An 18814-nucleotide genomic window follows, 5' to 3' on the forward strand; every position below is an offset into this window, starting at 1 on the left:
GAGTCCAAAGTGTTAAAGCTGTTTCATAACTTTAGGTGACTTTATAACCATTCACTCCAGGTCATGTGTTCTTAGGGAAGGTGAGATGGTGCACATGGAAGAGTGGGACTCTATAGTGAGGTAGGTCAAAGGATTGGGGCTATAATGCCTCTTTTGTCTGTTGGAGACCTGATATACAAAAGATCCTGTTAGCTTTTTGACAGGCATTTAGGGTAGAACAAGATATGTAAGATCACAGATCCAGTCCAATTTACAGGTAGGTAGCAAAAGCATGCAGTTATCTGCAGTTTACAAAGGGGATATAAAATAGCTCATAAAATAAACAGGAGCAGCATCTGATAACCAATAAGAGTGTCATATAATTTTCTTTTGAAATCCAAACTTTTTCTATATAGTCTCCCTCCTTTTGATAAAAGATAAAAAAAATGATTATTCTTGATCATAAAGTAAGGCTGGCTTCATTAGATTTGGCCTAAGTATTTCCATATGAGCAACAAGAATGGTGATTTACCATACAGGCCTTTTTAAGTCTAGTCTCCTGGAAGTTGTCATAAGGAAACTTCAATTGGCCTTTGGAAAGCCTCTTGAGGCTGGGAAGCCAAGACAAAAATTCAACACCAGAGTTCACCTACAGTTTGCCAATGCATTTGGGTGAATCCTGTTTCTTAAAGTCAGAGAAAATAAGCAAATACTTGCCAGAAAGTAACTTTCTTTACTGACCTATAAGGTTGGGAACCTAAGAACAAGGTACCAGATTTTCCAAGATAATTTTATAAGCATTGGCTCCAAAAAGTCAGCCTTAGTTCCTTAAAAGTCTCTGGTCATGTGTGAGTAATTGAGCATCATTCTCAAACATGACATTCCAGTCAAAGTGTTGGTGATATCACCAATGTCTTCCATTATGTCCTGTTAATAAGGGGTACAATTCTGATCAAACCTATGAAAATAATTATAGTGTTGTAAAGATAAAATTATTTAATAAGAGTTTCCAAGTTCTAGAGAATTTGCAAGAAAATAGAAATGTTAATGAACTGGATATCTTAAGGTAAGAGAGTAAGGGATTCTTTGTATCTAGAAAATAGAACATTAAAATATCAGCAGTAATCTATAGTAGAATACTAGTAAATCCACTCTAATCCCTGAATGAACTGGGGGAGAGTTTAAACTACAGTATAAATTATAATACATGCTGTATAGCAATGCTCCAAAATGTACTCATCAAATGCAATGAATGCACCATAGTAATGAAAGACGTTGTTGAAGTGGGAGGAGTGGGGGGGGGGTTGTGAGGAGTGAGGTATATGAGAAACTCATATTTTTAATGTAACATTTTATGTGATTTATGTATCTTTAAAAATAAAAGATAATAAAAATATCAGCAGTAATCTAAACAAAACTATAATCATGCTTTATAATTTAATTCAGTCTGTAATAATCCTTCTACTGAATTTCATGTTAACAATCACATGAACACATCAATTCCTTCACTAGAGCTCTGGAATCTTGACCCAATCCAGTGTTTCAGTCTTATAATTATTTATCAATATGATTAGTAGTCTATGCCCAAAAGCACTTGGCAGTCTTTTCTATGGGTCACTGAGAGAGTTTGTGCTGAATATGAAGGCTCCTAGCCTGTAGTTGATGGCAAACATATTCGGAGAAACATCAGAATGAAAACTAACTGCAGAAGACAAAACATTAGAATGGTTAAATTGTTGCTTTTTTGCAAAAATATATTTTATACTGAGTGTTCATTAAACAATATTTTAAGAATAACTGAAATTATGTCAAATAATTTTACTGCTGTCTAACATCAGGCAGATCAGTTCTAGGATGACTCATGGACTGTGAGGATATTGACAATTATCTAAAATGTTATACAATTTCTGAAGTGTTTGGATTAATAGTATTTCGCATATACAGACTTAACCAAGAGAAGGTTAGAAAACCCTTTAAATTTTTGATAACACATCCTATGCAATTAATAAAATATCAAGGAAACATAACTTTTTTTTATCCCCTCTTTTTTATAAGTTGAAAGAACAAATCCATTGTGCTTTTCCAGAGGCCCTCTTGAAATTCCCAAAAACATTTTGAGATCAAGAAATTATCGTCCAGGGTATAATATTGGAAAGGCAAAATTTCAAAATGGTCAGGTTTGTACGATTTGTTAAAGAGGATCATGGGTCACTCTGAAATGATATTTGGTAACTGTAGCAGTTTGATATTTATGAATTTAAAAAGAGATACTGATCATGTTTTTAAGCTGGTCTGTTTCTCTGGGAATGATACCCTTTGATTGATTTAAATTCAAAGGCTTTACATTTGCTTGATTAAATCAAGATTAGGGCTTTGATTCAAACACATCATTAGGGTGTGCAGGGTTGAATCCTGGCCCCTTGGTGGGCCCATAGAACAGACTCTCACACAGAAGTAGAAACACAGGAGAAGACACCCAGAGGAAGAGCGACACCTCCATAGACACTGCAGAGACCCCAGGAAGACAGACAAACTATTCACCTGATAGTTTACAGCTGACCTTGTGAAGAGACTTGGGCCCTGGGAAGAGAAATGAGCCCTATGCCAGCCTACAGCTGAGATCAGAAGAAGCTGGACACAGGGAACCTTAAGAGGGAAGAGAAAGGCTAAACCCTCACAAAATGGCAAGCCTGCCATCTTCCTTCAACATGTGGCAACAGAGTTTGGTAAGGAAGTAACCTTCAGTTAGACTCTTTAGGGCCTTGGGACTGTAAGCTTTTACTCAAAATAAATACCCTTTATAAATGCCAACTGATTTCTGGTACTTTGCATCAGCACCCCTTTGGTCGAATAATACAGTTCTCTAAACTAAGTGACTAAGATTTCAGAATTACATAGTGAAGTTAACATTATTATAAGAAAAATATTCCATTCTTACAATATTTTTCATAAACTTTAAAAAAATTATAGTAAAATTTATTTTTAGAGAAGTACTAGATTACAAAAAAAAACATTAAATTATAAGAGATTCTCATATAACACACATCACCCATATACATATTTTATACTGTTATTGTTACCTAGATTTTATCTAGGTATCTTGGCTGTGCTGCAGAAATGAATTTTGAGAGCACACTGGGTGAGTTGTGTCAGTAATTTATTCAGGGACGGAAGGAAGAGAAATGGGAGAAAATAACAGAGCAGGGGTCCCAGGTAGAGAGGAAGGGGGGTGAAAAGAGATAAAAAGGGCTGATTTACAAGCTACAATTCCTCATTATAGATTATAAATCCCCAGGTTTACTTGCATGGCCACATGGCAGAGGAAAAATGGTAAAAGTGGCACACAGAGGACAGGATGGGTTCAGAGGCAGGAGAGCAGGGCGAGAGCCCATGCTCTCTCCTGTGCCTAGCTTTTAAACTGTTAATTATTCCACCCCTTTGCTAATGGCAGGAGAGGGGGTTCCATCTGTTTGCTATTTTGATTGATTACCCCACCCATCAACCCCTTAGTGAGTACTCAGTGATAAAGTTCCTAGGGAGCATCTGGGGCTTTTCCTTTCTCCCAGGAAGAAGTCTTGTTCTGGATAGCAGAATCTTGGGGGTGGAGGTATTCCAGCAGCCATCTTGGGGGGTTGCTGATGTCCATGTGGACCCTTTGCCAGGTTCCAGGTCCATGTATTAATTCCCCATCTTACTAGGCTGCTTCATTATTAGCAGCTTATATTAGTGTGAGGCAGTTGGTACAATTGATGAACCAATATTGAAGCATTGCTACTAACCAAGGTCTGTAGATTACATTATGGTTTACATTTTATACTGTATAGTTTTTTTAGGCTTTGACAAATGTATTGTGTCATGAATTTGTCATTGAAGCATCATACAGAAAAGTTCCAATGTCCTACAAATGTCCTGTGTTTCAACTATTCAGCCATTCCCCTCGCCCTCAGAACATCTGATAATCACTGTTTATATCGTTAAAATTTCTTTCATTACTACATGATGGTAAAACAATAATAATAAATCTTTGTTCTGTGGTTACACTCCCCCCTTATGTTTTTTCATTCCTTAATCTTGAAGAATTTGGGATTCTGGTTGCGTCTGATTGAAAGGGGTTTATTTATTATGGGGCAGATGGAAGGAATTGTTTTGCTTACACTTGTAGGTATTCTTTGTTTTTTGGAATGGACTTGTCCGTCATCATTTTCTTAGTTACTCTGGGCAAGTCCAGGGAACTGGAGAGTAGGTTTTGGCCACAACTCTGCTTAAACAACACATGAACATACTGAGATTTAAGTCCCTGAGACAGCTCTTTAATGCGGATAGTGATAAATATAGGTTCAGATAAAAGGGGTAGAGGAATCATAAGTAAGGAAATTAAAATGATTCTAGCTTTGTTATATTATGGAAATAGATGACCATATATCCAAAAATAGGGCCTGTCAAGGGTTGTTGATTTCATGAAGCTGTATGCCTTGCTTATAGTGCCTAGACTCACTACCACTCCCACAATGAGAGACATAACTCCCAGGGATGAGCCTTCCTGGTGCCAAGGGATTACCAGGAGCCATCAGGGATGTATTTGGAAAAAGACCTTGACTGAAATGGAAAACATTAAATACAAAAGAGCTTTATAGCTAAGAGATTTCAAAGTACATTTCAAAGGTCATTGCAGAAGTTATGCTTATGCAGTTCTCAGGCAAATCTCACTAACTGCCACAGAAAAACAAAGGTTCAAAGACTAAGTTCTTTTAAAAGTGAAAAGGTATGTTTTGTAAGACAATGAACTATTTTATGGTCAATATAAAGCACAGAACATTATCTGTTTAGATTCACAATGTTTGCCTTGTAGGCAGATTACTCAGAAGGTTAAGATAACCATTTTAAACATCTTAGCAGGCTAACAAACCAAGAAAACTGTTATGTTAACAAAAAGGAAACAAATTCTATTTTGTGTTAGGGTACTGTCTGGTAAGAACACTTAAAAGTCTCGTAAACCTATCAAATCTTAATCAACCTTGGCCATGACAAATAAAATTCCTTTCCCACAAACCTTCTACAAGTTTCTATATCTATACAGACTTTGTCCTACACATTGCTCTTTCTCACTCTGCAACAACCAGTCATTTTACTTTAGGATAAAACTTCTCTTTTCCCTTAACAAAACACATCCTGCATATCTTACATATTTAAATTACCAAAAATATCTGGAAACTGTCTTCAGACCAACAGCTTACAAAACACAATTACTCAAAAAGAAGTTTGTCAAACTAATAACTCAATTTGTGTAAACAGATTTACATTTTTTATCATCTTAAAGAGCTCAATGTTAGCTCAGGAAGCAAGTGACATATGGTGATGCTGGGATGACCTACACGTTTTCAGGCCTAACTCTGTCTCCAAAGCCCTGGATCCCAGTCCTAGAGCATGTCCGGGATCGTGTCTCACACGTGACTGGATGGACCTTCAACTTTGTGCTTATCAACAGATATAAAGATGGCTGTGACCACATTGGTGAACACCGAGATGATGAAAGAGAGCTGGCTCCAGGGAGCCCCATCGCCTCTGTCTCCTTCGGCGCCTGCAGAGACTTCTTCTTTCGACATAAAGATTCTCGAGGGAAGAACCCCTCGTGGAGGGTGGAGGTGGTCCAACTTCAGCTGGCCCACGGCAGTTTACTTATGATGAACCACCCGACCAATATCCACTGGTACCATAGTCTTCCTGTCTGAAAGAAGATTCTGGCTCCATGGGTCAATCTGACATTTCGTAAAATTCTGCCTATTAAAAAGTAAAAGTGTTTAAAAAAAAAAAGTAAGCCTACATAAATTTAAGAACATGGCCAAGCAGAAAGAAAATTTATGCTTGTATAATACATACCATTACAAAAGACACAGCTAATTTTATTTACTGAGCTAATTAATCCTATTTGTGTAAGTTTTTCTGAATTAGGTTGATTTGATTTGTTTTTAAGTTTTGGTATAGTTTTGCACATATTCTTTTTTTTCTTTGGAAATATTAGAAATTTGGTTTCCTTAATTTCTAAGCCTATATGATTGATTTATATATTAGCATTTATTTGTTTTCTAGCAAATTAGAATAAGGCTTTTAATGAGGTTTTATAGTTAATTTGATATTACCATCCAGAGGAATGAAAATCTCATATCTCAAACATACATACAGATGCAAATAGAGTGTCTAGAGCTTAAGTTTAAAATTTTCCAGCCATGAGTCAGAAATAAGAACACAGAAACATAGAAAACACAGAAATCTCATGAGCTTTTAATTTATCTTTTACTGTTTGTTAGGAATCCTTTTATTTTAGTATGCCAAGTCTGCCAGTACAAAAACACCAAAAGTCTGTTTGCATTTATAATGGAGATATACTAGGGTAAAAGCTTACAGTCCAAAATCTGCTAAAATGTCCAAATCAAGGCATCACCAGAGGTGCGTTCTCATCAATGGTCATCTGCTGGTCAGATCCTGATCTCCCACCACATGACAAAGCAAGATGGTAACTTCTCTTTGCTTTAGGCCTGCTCCACTGATTCCAGCCTCTGGCATTTCTCTCAGGCCCCAGGGATTCCTCTTGTCCTCTCTTTCAGCTTTGCTAGTATTGGAGTCCTCTTTCACATGACAGTGCAAAAATGGCATCCATATTTTTCTGTGTTTCTGTTTCCAGTTCTCTATTTGTGTAAGCCCCCAGCAAGAGGGTGGAGACTCAACTTGGGTCACAACTCACTGAGGTAGTTGAAGCAAAGGCACCAAAGTGATCTAATCAAGTGACCTAATCAAAGTTTCCCATCATGCAATCAAAGTTCCCCCACTCTCTAAGCTGTCAGCACTGTGGAGAAAGTGCTCTCTCAGATTTTGCTCCCCATCTCCAGGCTGTAACATGGTAGGCCCCTGGAAGGAATAAAGAAATGAAGGAATGATGAATGAGTTGTTTAGACATAACTTCACTAAACAATATCAATCATTGTCAAACAACCAATAGATAGGGGGTCAGGACCACTGGGTTCTCATCTGATCCCTGCCACTAACTTAAATCTCAGTTTCCATAAACAAGAGGTAGGGCTACCACTGCCACCAAACCTCCTCAATTACACTCAGTGAGGTATGGCTGATCTCCTGCTCCCAGGCAGGCTCCTCTGCACCAATTCAGGATAGCTGTCAAGGCATGGGGTTGCCCCTGCTTGTGTCAGAGTCCTCATTCAGAGCTCTTTCTGCAATCATCCATCATCATCTCTCCCAAAATGTCTTCTAAGCTCTGCAAGACAGGATCCAGTCCCATTTACTTCTGAATCCCAGAGCCCAGCTGGTGCCTGGTGCACAGAAGTACTAAGAGGGGTTTGAATGGATAAAACATGAGTACCCCTTGGAAATCAAAAGAAAGGAGAACAATAGGAAAACAACCATCTGTAACTCAAGTTCATGAGTATAGTAAATGGGCCTGAGAAGTTCTATGGGAACTTGGAGGAGGAAACTATTTATATTGTCTGGGGAACACCAGGGTAGACTTTCTAGAAGAGGTGATATGTTAGCTGTGCTCAATAGGATATTCTGGGGGACATTTCTTACCTCCAATGGAGGAAAGACAAGGCAATATTCCTGTGCTGATAGTTTGAGGATCATATTAGGACAGAGGACAAGGCAATCCTTCCAACACTGGCATTCAGTGAATCTGGTTATTTGAGGATCATATTAGGTCACACCCACTTAGGAGTAAGCTCATCTTAGTGCCAACAGCTTCACTGTTTTCCAGGGATCCAGACAAGGGTAGACATGTAGTGAATGAGGACAAGTGTGATGACATTTCAAAGAACTGTCTAAATCTCAGAAAGTGGAGAGCCAGGAATATCTGTTCTTCTGTGCCTCAAGCTCAGACCTCTTGCATCCAGGTTCAGACATGACACTAGGACTGTTTTAGAGACCCTGGGTTCCTCCAGGATGCAGGCATCCTTTGGATCACTACTCCTGAACATCAGAAGCCACCATGGTCTTATTGTCAGCAATGGCTTTCTGGACACTCACATAGAAGATCACTTGGAAAGCCCATGCATCTATGAGTTTGGGTTCTAACAGTCCTTGGGCACCTGCTCTTGGCTAAGTCTGTGTTGTTCAGTAATTGGGTTGCAAGAAGTAGTGGCCCCTGCAGAATAGTTCTCTTAGCCATGGGGTAAGTATTGAGCAGATAACAGTGGGATGAGGGGACTGGTGTCTGGCTGCTCTCTCTTTCTCTGTCTCCCCTGGATCCCAGCTCACCTCCTTTTTCCCCACACCCACTCCCAACCTTCTCCCTATCTCTCTCTCTGTGCCTTTTCTCTCTGGACCTCAGCTCTGCTCTGTCTATTTTGTCTGACTTTCTTAGCTTACTCCTAGATCTGCTCCCTCATCACTTCAGCTAGCAGGCTGTCTTCATTTGACATGTCCTTCCTTTATATACTTAAACATGTTACATTTAAACATTTTTACAGTGGAAGTGGTCATTTTTCTTTCCACACCCCTTGAAAATCTCAGGGTAACTGTCACTGATCCATCCCATAGATCCTTGAATCCATCTCCAACACACATACACTTGCTTTTTCTTCCACCTGCTCATGGAAAGCTCCTTTCCTAATCTACCTTGCCTCCCTTTCTTGGCCACATGGGGCCCTTCTCCTGGAGCCATTCAACAAAACCCATCAACCTCAGGAGGCCTTGGTGGCTCCTAGACAATGAGCAGGAAAAGGCTGATCAGCTTTGGCTGAAGAGGGAGCTTAGGGCCATGGGGTCATGCATTTTCCCAGGCAGCCAAGGAGCTGTGATAAGGCCTCCTGGAGTTCTCAAAGGCTGGAGGAGAGGAAGAGGCAGAGAAGGAAGTGCCTGGTGAGGGGCCTCTCAGCCCCAGGGCAGCCTAAACGCTTGAGTGAGGGGGACCTGGATGGGAAAGATTGGGAGTGAGTATGAGATTTAGAAATGTTAGGGTCTGAGAGTGTTTTCTTTCCTTTGTTTTCCTGCATTCTGGGTGGCTTTTCTCTGCAGTACCACAGCTACAAGATTAGTTTTGAGGTAGTCAGGATGGGGGAGGGAGGAAGAGGGGGCACCTGAGGAGCTAGGCTGTCAGTGTGGTCAAGATAAAGAAAACCAGTCTTGGTCAGGGACCTGAGGCCCCCTGCCATGAAACATGAACCCCTTAGGTGCCAGATCATGGGGAGGTTCTAGGGCCCCAAAGAAAGGGCCAGGGACACTAGGGTAGCACTCGGGGGACTCAAGGCCATGGCAGTTTACCAACCAGCACAGCAGTGTTTGAGCAGTGTCAGCACCTGCTGATTTCCAAGTTCACACAAAGGCTTTTTCTTACCTGTGACAGATTCATGGCATCAAACAGCTTGCATAGAAGCTCAGGGTAATGAGAAAACTCTAAGCTTCCCCCAAAATATATGAGGGGAGATGCCATTCCCAGGGGCCAGCCAGGGTGGGGTGGGAGATATGGACAGATTTGGTCAAGGTGAAAGGCCAGAACCTGGGATGCAGCAACCCACATACCCCCTGCCCCAATTCCCCTAATCTCTGAAAGTCCCTGAGCTTTCTTAAGGCCATCAGTGAATGTGCAGGTGTTTGTAGAGTGTAGACTACAATGTAGACCACTGTCCATGTGGTGCAGCAATGCTCCAAAATGTATTCACCAGGTGCAGTGAATGTGCCACGATGATGGAAGAGGTTGTTGATGTGGGAGGAATGGGGTGACAGGGGTGGGAGATATATGGGGACCTCATATTTTTTTAATGTAACATTTAAAAGAAAATAAAGAAGAAAAAAAAGTGACTTGTGACTCATAACTGCCAAACTCAGAACAGAGCTGCTCATAAGAGGTCATCTATTTCCCCCCTCACCACATTCCCTAATGCCTTCACAACTCAGGATCTCAGAGCTGAAATTGGATTTCTGGAGCACAGTGCACAGCTCCCAAATCCAGCACTACCCAGGACAATACTCTGGGGCCCCGTGAAGGGCAGCCTTGGCCCAGACCTCCCGAGCAGGGTTCCTGAAGACCTCCATGACCACACAGTGCCTGACACCCAGCAAGGATTTACACTGATCCCATCTTTCTCCTTTCTTCCTGGCCTACGGTCAGCAAGACATAAACACTGGGCTGAACTCCTGCTCCAGCCTCAGTGGTGTGGCTACTCATCTCCTTTCTCAACCTATCCAATCCTCAGCCTTCCCGTTCTGTAGGATGGATCCTTCTGCTCTATTTCATACCTCACAGCTCCCATTTCCCATTGAAAAGACAAGAGAAGATTTAGAACCAACTTCTAGGAATGGTGGGAATCATTTTAATTTGCCTGGGCTAATGGCTGGGAGAGGGTGATTAGCTCACTGACAAGAATCCAGTTAACTTTATTGTGCACAGACATACCATGTGTGCATACCTTGGTTAATTTTCTCTCCCCTTTGGGTATGACAAGCCAGCCCAGATGCTTGAGGATCCTATCTAAGGGTTCAGAGTCCAGGACGCCTGGCTCTGGGTCTGTGCTGTTCTTCTGGATTATTTCCTTTCCCACTTTCTAGAATAATGAATCAGCTCCCTAGAGCCTCCAAAGGGGATCAAGATTTGGTCTAGTTGTCACTATCATAAAGGTATGGCCTGTAGCCTGTTTGGTGCTTGTGTGCACCAGTCATGGTGCAGTCATGCCTTCCTGCCCAGAGGATGCCTTTCAAGTTGAGCCCCTCTGCTTGGGCATCTTTCTCATGATCCAATGCAAAAAGCCTATTCTCTGGGTACTCAATGTTGTTAGCTTTGAACTTGGTTTCCCAAAATCTGGTTCATGTTCGGGGAAGGGTACACAAGGAAGAAGGAGAAGGAAGGGAGAAGAGGCTGAGGGTACTGAGGCCTGCTCTGGGCAGTCTGGTTTGTGGACAAGGTGCCCACCCCACCTGCTGTCAGGTACACTGGGGCCAGATGGCCTCTAACCTTCAGGCTGGGGACCTGGTGTTCAGGTCCACCTCTTCCACCACTGCCCTCTCCAACTCACTCCCTGGCTTACTTTGATCCTGTGAAATGATTTGCACCAGCTTGTAGTCCTCTGGCTTGTCCCCATCCAGGTTGTGTTCTTCCATGGCCTTGCAGATCACAGCTGGAGCCATTTCCTGGTTGGTCACCTGTGGTGGGTCAAGGGACAGGCCCTCAGGGCATGGGTTCTGAAGCTGGTTCCCCCAGAGTGCAGCTGCCAGAAACCCTATGTAACCACCTCTGGTCAGGCCTGGGTCTAAAGCTCCCTCACTGTCTTCTCTTCTTCCCCTGGGGACACCTCCGTGGAATGAGGTGGGTCTTTCCAAACATTCCTCAGACCACCTCCTACAAGAACTTCTGTCTTCTGGTAGTTTCCCACTGTGGGTCCAAACCCCTGCCCTGTAGGCTGAAATATGTCCTCTGGGTCCTCAGCCTGCACATCTGCTATGGACTCCCAGGGCCCTGGGGACAAAGGGTGACCATGAGGCAGAGGGTGGGGACTAAGGAGTGAATTCTGGGCCTCACTCAGTTGCCTCCTGCCTCTCAATCACAGGAGGTGGCTTTCCCTCAGGAAGTGCCCCTGCCCTGACCTGCCTCTCCAGGACACTTCCCAGTCAGATCACACAACATCTAGTCTAAGCTCAGATGCCAGAGAGGAGGAGGGGCTGGATAACAACCCACAACACACCAGGACTGCCCCAGGCTCCAGGATGCAGCTGTGGTCAGCAAGGTCCAGGTGCAGTTGCCTTGACCATGAGGGCCTAGCTACAGGAAGGGCTCAGGTCAAGGATTCAACAAATGACAGCTTAGTAAAACCACACCTGCCCCTTTCTACAAGAGAAGTGCAGCCCAGGGAGGGTGTGTAACATGGCAGCTCAGCCAGCCTCTGTGCAGTGGATGCTGGGGTGGCTCCATCTATACATCCCTTCCAGGATCTGACTCCTGTTCACACCTTTTTGGCCACCAGCCTGAGAAAGAACCCATAATCCTTTCTGGGTCATGGCATCAGCCCGTCACTGGCCTATGTCTCCATCCACAGGTCCAATCTCCTTTTTGAAGCCAAACATCACCTGCTGTCCCTGTTCTTCTCTGACCCGCCAGTGACTTCCATCTCCCCCTATGAGAAAAGTCAAGCTTCATCCATCAGCTCACAGGGCCTGATGTGACCCAGCTCCCAAAACCTCTCTGACTTCAACTCTTCCCCTTGACCTCTGCTCCATCACCCTGGCCTCCAGGCTGTTCCTCAGGCAGGTCAAACACATGTGCCCCTTGGGTCTGGCAGGCTGTCCCCTCCATTCTTCTCTTTAGGGCTGCCTCAGAGATCCTTTGCCAGGCCTTCCTCAGCATGCCAGGCTCAGCCCCTATGCCCACCATCTGAGCCCTGACTGTCATCAAGCTCACACTCTTCCTGTCTCTTGAGGTGGCTGTCTGTCCATCCCCAACAACTGGGAAGTCTGCTCCAGGATAGCAAAGAGGGAACATGTCATTTCTTATGTGTCCAGTGATGGGCCCCAGGGAATAGCTTCACACCCAGCTCACCATGATGCTTTTGTACTGCTGGCCATTGTCCTCCAGGCTAACATGGACAATGCAATAGTCAATCACATGCCACTTATAGGGTGGCCATGGGTTGTGGCACCTGGGGATGAAACATCTGGCCCAGAGTTTGATGGTGGAGAAGGAGGAGGACATTCCTCTAGATGTTGATGTGATAACAGAGGAGTTCTGTGTTGATGCAGAGGTTGACTGCCCCAACCGTGGGTGATAGCAAGATCAGCAGAAGGTCTGGTGCCTTGGGGCACCCTAGGGTGGCTCTAGAATCTCTAGGAGTGTCTAGAAATTCTGTAGGAGTCAACAATTCTTGACCTATTTGTGGACCCAGAGAAGGCCAAGCAGGCACAGGAGAAGAAGGGTGAGGGCAAGGGCTGACATGGGATGAGATGGGCACTCACCATCATTTCATGGCCATCTTGGGGACTCTGGGACATGGTCCAGGTGGATTTTCACCTTAGAGCTTGACAAGCTGGCCTCATGTGTGTCAGGTGAGTCAGCTGCATTCCTGCTGCAGAAGTCAGGGCCACACTGGAGCTGGACACTGAAGTAGGGGGTGCTGCTACCACTGGACTCAGTGTCAGGGGCCTGGCAGCTGGATGGATAGGTCGGCTTACCTTGGGGTCCTCCCCTGGAATGCAAGCAAACTTCTCCCCTGCTACCACCCTGCTAAGTGGTCATTCCATTCATAGTAGACAGGGACTCTGACTCCCTTAGAGATCATGCAGCATCACCCCATTTCACAGAAGAGGAAACAGGCATAGGGATGGGACAACTCACCCAACTCACAGGCTTGGTTCGGAGTGGAGCTGGGATCCCTGGGCTAAATTGTCAGGCCCCCCAAGACCATACTTAGCCTAAGCTTCCATGAGCCCTGAACCAGCCCACCTTTGCCCATCCTTGCTGGGGAACTCACTCTTCATTCCAAAGGCTTGATGCCTTCCAGGTGGTGTTTGTCCTTAAAGTTCTTACTGTCCAAGTGGGATGGGGGCTCCAGCTTACAAAACAGGTGGTAGCTGCAGGGCAGAGTGGCAGCTGTAGAGTCTCAGGAGCCACACCTCAGGTTTCCTTCCCACTGTCTGCACAGCAGCTGGCATTTGGGTACCCCAGTTGTCCTCAGGCAACAGATCCTATGATGACCCAGGAACCTCAATGGTGATCCCACAGCTACCGTGACCTGATGCTGTGTTGGCCTCACCTATATTTCTTGCTGAGCTGCTTCATGTCTCCAAACCAGGCCCCAAATTGCTCATTGGTCATAAGAGAGTCATAGCAGCAGCCTGCCTGGAGCTGCTGGAGCTCAGTGATCATCTGGTATTCCTGGAGCCAGAGGAAAGGAATAGTCACTGCCGAGGCCTGGGTGTGCTTGCAAGGTGGGAAGGGGGGCAGTGGCTGTTTTGTTCCTGTGGGTCCCTAACATCTCCACTCCCTTCCAGTCTCTACCTGCCCTCAGAGCTGAGTTCATACAGCTGATCCCCCATGAAGGTGTCTTTCATCCAAGTATATCCCCCACCGTTCAGAAGAAGGCTTTGGCCCTGTCTTTTCTCCTTAAAATCTCCCCATCAAACTAAGAGGAAGCTGCATGTTGCCTGGGGGTGTCCTTCCCAGGAAGGTCTGTTTTCCATCCTACACCCCATTCCAACACCACCTCAGCAGTGATGGCCACAGCTGCTTATCTTCCTCCTTTTGTCAAAATTGACCATCCTCCCCTGGAAGGGAGAGTTTACATCCATCATGAAGGGCCCCCATCCATTGCCATACCCATAGCCCTTGAGCCCATGTCACACTGCATTAATGCAGGGTTCAACATAAACAGGGCATCCCAGACTAGGGATGGAACCAGGCAGGCAATGGGCACCAGGTGTGGAGACTAAGAGTGGAGACAGAGAGAACTTCTAGCCCCAGCCTCTGATGACAATGAAGAGATGGGCCCCTGGACAAGCCTCCTTTATTCATTTTCAAAACGTTCATGGCACTCCAGCTTCCAGGAGGTTGTGTGGTTTCAGGAGACCCTGTATGCCCACTGGTGAGAGTTCAGGGCTCAGGGAGTGGCCTCTTCTCCCAAGCCTCTGGGTCTCTTTCCCACCCTGCCCCTGCCCCCAGACTCACTTACTTCTAGATACTCCTGCATTGCATGGCCCACCACCAAAAACTGAGTGAGAAATGTCCTCAGGCATGGGACAGTGCCCCAGATAACACCCTGTGGCACTGGGTAGGAATGAGCACAGACTCTGAGTGGGCTGGGTGGGGATGAGCACAGACTCTGAGATGTGCCCCAGACCATGCCCTGAAAACTTCTCAATCTCAGACTCCTAGGACCACACAGCCTTCCCTGGTCAGTGTCAGACACTTAACTCTCACTCCCTATGTTCCCCTTCCAGACTCCAAGGACCACAAACTCCTTTGCAGTCACCTTCCAGCACTGGGTTTTCTAAAGTCACCAAGTTTAATTCCTCCCTTATCCAATCCACTCTGTGTCAGCTCTTCCAGATTCTTACCCTGACTGGCTGCAACTAGTCGCCCAGGATTCCCACAGCTCATGGGCCTAAAGTTTCCAGGGACATTGAAGGGAGGCTTTTCCAGGTGTAGGGGCCAAGAGGGATGGGCTAGAGGAAGGCCCCATGTTAACTTTGGGGCCACTCCTCCCTGACGCTCCCGGCCTCAGGCACACTCACCTTCTTCAGCTGCTGCACCTTCTTCTGGGCTCTTGTGGGTTTCAACTCCAAGGTTGCGAACTTGCAGATCTCCTCCTGCCAGGGTTGAGGACTAGGTCAGTGGGGCCCTCCATCCCTCAAATATTGTCCCTGTGGTCTTGGACACTTGGATCAAGTGGGAAGTTGGAAATCTGCTGCCATCATATGCCTGATGTCCCCTGCATGATCTTGTACAAGCAGACTGGCCTCCCTGAACCTGTTTATCTCCGTTGAAAGGACAGAGACCTAAACCCCCTCATTGGGAGTCCAGAGGCCTTAGTGTTGCATGCTAGCACCAAGGGTGCTCTGGCCATTATGCTTTACCCCTCAGAGTCATGAGAATGCTCAACCATGTTCCTTTTCTCCCTTGAGCCTTGTCATCTCACTGTGAGGGTGGCAACACTAGATGGTCATGCCTCCTTTCCACATGAGGACACAGAGCCCCAAGAGGATATCAACTTGGACTGATTCACTCAGGTGCTTCAGAGGACACCATCTGTTCCCTTCAGACAGTGGTCACATCTGAGCTGACCTCACCCCACCACAGACCACCAGTAACTGGTGTCTGGTTTTCTTGGCCTCTGAGTGTAGTTTGGGGCCTTGTGTCATCCCAACCATGGAGCTTGAGGATGGGATTTCTCTGGATGCTCAGGTAAGCAGCTCCTGCCAGCCCCAGCCAAGAGGAGTGGAGACCCCAAATTCTGCCTGAAGCCATACCAAGGGCATCCCCTCTCCAGGGGTCCACTTAGAATATTCTGTGTGCAGACAAGTCCCAGCATGCACTCAGGAATGTGTCTCCAAGGTGCCAGGTCTGATTATCCAGGTAAGGTGGGAGCTGCCAGGAGCACTGGGCATTGAAATTTTGCTTCCACTTTAATGTAGAAGCTTCCGGTTATGGTCAGGAAGGACAGCCATGGTTTCCTGTCTTCCATATATTTCTCGTAGCTCTCTGGCACACATATCATTAGTAACAAGGCAGTTATGAGGCCCTCCCACTCAGATGGAGACTTCTCATCCTGCCAGTTCATCATCTCCTCCTGGAACATCCCAGCCACTTCCACTGAACCCAAGAACTACAAGCCTACTGCCCTACATGACCCTTCACCTGCCCATGAATCAAGCATATCCCTCTACATCTTCAACCAGAAAGGCCAGAAGGATGTTTTCAAAGCAACTTTCAGTGAAAAACTAACATCCCCACCACCTGAGCCCTGACCCTCCAGCCTCCTCTTTACCTTGATGATCAACTCCCAACTCTGTGAGAAAATGGCAGACAACATCTGAAAGAGGTGGAAGCTGTCCCTGGGGGAAGGCAAGAAGGAAGGAGAAGGGTGGGAGTGGGTAGGAGTGTATAAAGGTTAATCCATTTTAATTTAGCCACCTGGGACTTGGGCTGCCTGGGTGGGTGGTACTGAAACTGGGAGCTCTGAGTGCTACAGGACATCATGGGACTTTGGAGCTGAGCAGCTGGTTCTGATGTGTAGATTTCAATGGACAGAGAGTGGTGCTGAGAAGTAAACACTTAACATGCTCCCGTTTGGTTCAACTCTAACTGACAGTGACGGGAACCAGTGCTGAGGTAGAACATTTGATCTCATCAACCTAAAGCTGCATGCCACCTAGTCCTTGCCCAGGAGCCACTGCCTCCTAGGCTCCCCGAAGGGCAATGTCCAGCCCCCACAAGGTCCCTGGTCCAACTTGGCGTCCCAGGAGTACCCTGCCCATCTGGAAACTTCCTCCCATGTCTTAAGACAGTGAATTGAATGGCTTTCAAGAGGAGAGAAGATGGCATAGAATGAGAAGTTTTTGAGGATTTGGCACTCCTGGGAAGGGAGAAAGAATGAGCAGTGAGATGTGGTCTGAGTGCCCCCTGCTCCAGCTTCAGCCCCTCAGCTGACATCTCTCCTCTAGGATGAGACAAACACACAGGGAGATCCTGAGGGCATGCTGTGGACCCAGAGAGGGACAACCACACTCAACCTGAGACAGTAGCCTCAGTGATAGGTGAAGATAGTGTAAGGCTGTGCTATAGGCCAGAGAGGACCTGCAGGACTGAGAGCCAATAAGATCACAGAAGGGCTCCAGGACTCCAGAGAGGGCCCCTTGAGCATACCCTGGCCACCTTGATCCAGTAATCCACCACCCTGGACCTGTCTAGGGCCACCATACTCTGGTCCCCAAGGCAGGCTGTGATGACACAGTTGGTTACACTGGTTGAACTGGGTGATGATGTCACAGATGGGGGTTTATATATACTCCTTGTCCTATTTGTTGTGCTGGGACCACGTGGTGCCCAGTGATAGGGCACCACCTTCTTGAACAGCTCCTGGGAAGAGGAGATGTCAGCAGGTCCCACATCCATGCAGCTCAGATAATGCAGGCCCTAAAGGCCAAGGTCAGGGTCCAGTGGTGAGGACAAGGGGTGTTTTCTGTCCCTGAGGGGCCCTAACACTCAAGTGACCCAGAGCACAAGCCTATTGGGGAAGAGAAAGCTGCACTTTCAAGTCCCTCTCATGAACTTCAGCATGGGAGGTGCCTCATGCCTCCACAGGCTCAGATGGTACCATGGTCCCTCCTGATAATGCCCCCTGGGCCTGCTAGCAGTCAGGTACTGGGTCCCTGGGTGGGCAGAGGTTTTGGGTGACTGTCAAAGGATCCAGTGCACATCAGGGTCTTATTAGTGTCAATGTTATGGAGACCCCAGAACAGAGCGGGCCACCCGTGGAGCTGATTGCACCTCAGTGAGCTCCCTTCAACCCTCAATGGCCAAGCCTCCTCAGGCTTTCTATTTCTTTGCTCTCATGTGATCTTCACAGTTGGTGTGTATGGCAGGTATGTTTAGTGTTCTATAGCTCCTCTCTAGAGAGGGGAAGTGCAGTTTTAAGGATTAATAAACTTGCTCAGGTTACAATGCTGGGAGTGTAGCCAGGCTTTGGAACAAGATCCTAAGATTCTGGATCAGAGGATGCTAAGGCTGGGGTGGCAGATCCTGGGAGGAAGATCTGCCCAGATTCACCCTGCTGATCACAACTATTCATCACATCCATCCATGTCAACTGCTCTGCCACTAGCTGAGGAGAGAAAGCCAGGAGGTTAGCCTTCTCCTCACTCAGCTGGTGGTCTGAGGTCTCAGGCCAAGGGCAGGAAGGTTCTTATGTTGTAACCTGCCCTGCTGCTGACTTTAGTTCTGGCAGTGGCTCTGGTGATGCTGCCAGACAATCGTTCCCCTCAAGAGCTGGTGCTACTGAAGGTGAGTAAACAGGCTGTAGTTCCAGAATGCATACTGACATAGACTGCAGGTGGCACTGGAGGTGGTGGTGGGACTGCCTCCAGCTCAGGAATTTGTGATGCAGATGGTGATGTGACCTCCTCCAGTCTGGCAGCATGTGGCTCTACTTTCAGAGTGGCTATTTGTGCTACCTCCATAGGGAGCAGTGGAGGTGGCATCAAAGCTTCTTCAAGCACTAAAGCTGGTGCTTCTGATGCTGAAGGAGCAGGCTCTACCTCCAGGTCGCAAGGTAGGTGGAACTGGGCTTGCCTCTTGCACTGCATCTGGTGCATTGTTGGAGACCCAGGCTCTGGAACATGTGCTGATTGT

At 46.1% G+C, this 18814-nt stretch overlaps 1 long non-coding RNA gene across 1 annotated transcript; it reads right to left on the reverse strand.

Annotated features, from left to right (window-relative positions):
• Positions 1-13727: 13727 nt before the first annotated feature.
• LOC131276577 (uncharacterized) lies at positions 13728-16515 on the reverse strand. The gene is made up of 3 exons (XR_011647737.1): positions 16452-16515; positions 15199-15273; positions 13728-13843 (listed from the first exon to the last, which is right to left on the reverse strand). It is a non-coding gene; the product is annotated as an uncharacterized lncRNA (long non-coding RNA).
• Between the last annotated feature and the right edge of the window lie 2299 nt (positions 16516-18814).

This window comes from Dasypus novemcinctus, chromosome 29, assembly GCF_030445035.2.
Source record: "Dasypus novemcinctus isolate mDasNov1 chromosome 29, mDasNov1.1.hap2, whole genome shotgun sequence".
In the NCBI taxonomy this organism is placed as follows: Eukaryota; Metazoa; Chordata; class Mammalia; order Cingulata; family Dasypodidae; genus Dasypus; species Dasypus novemcinctus.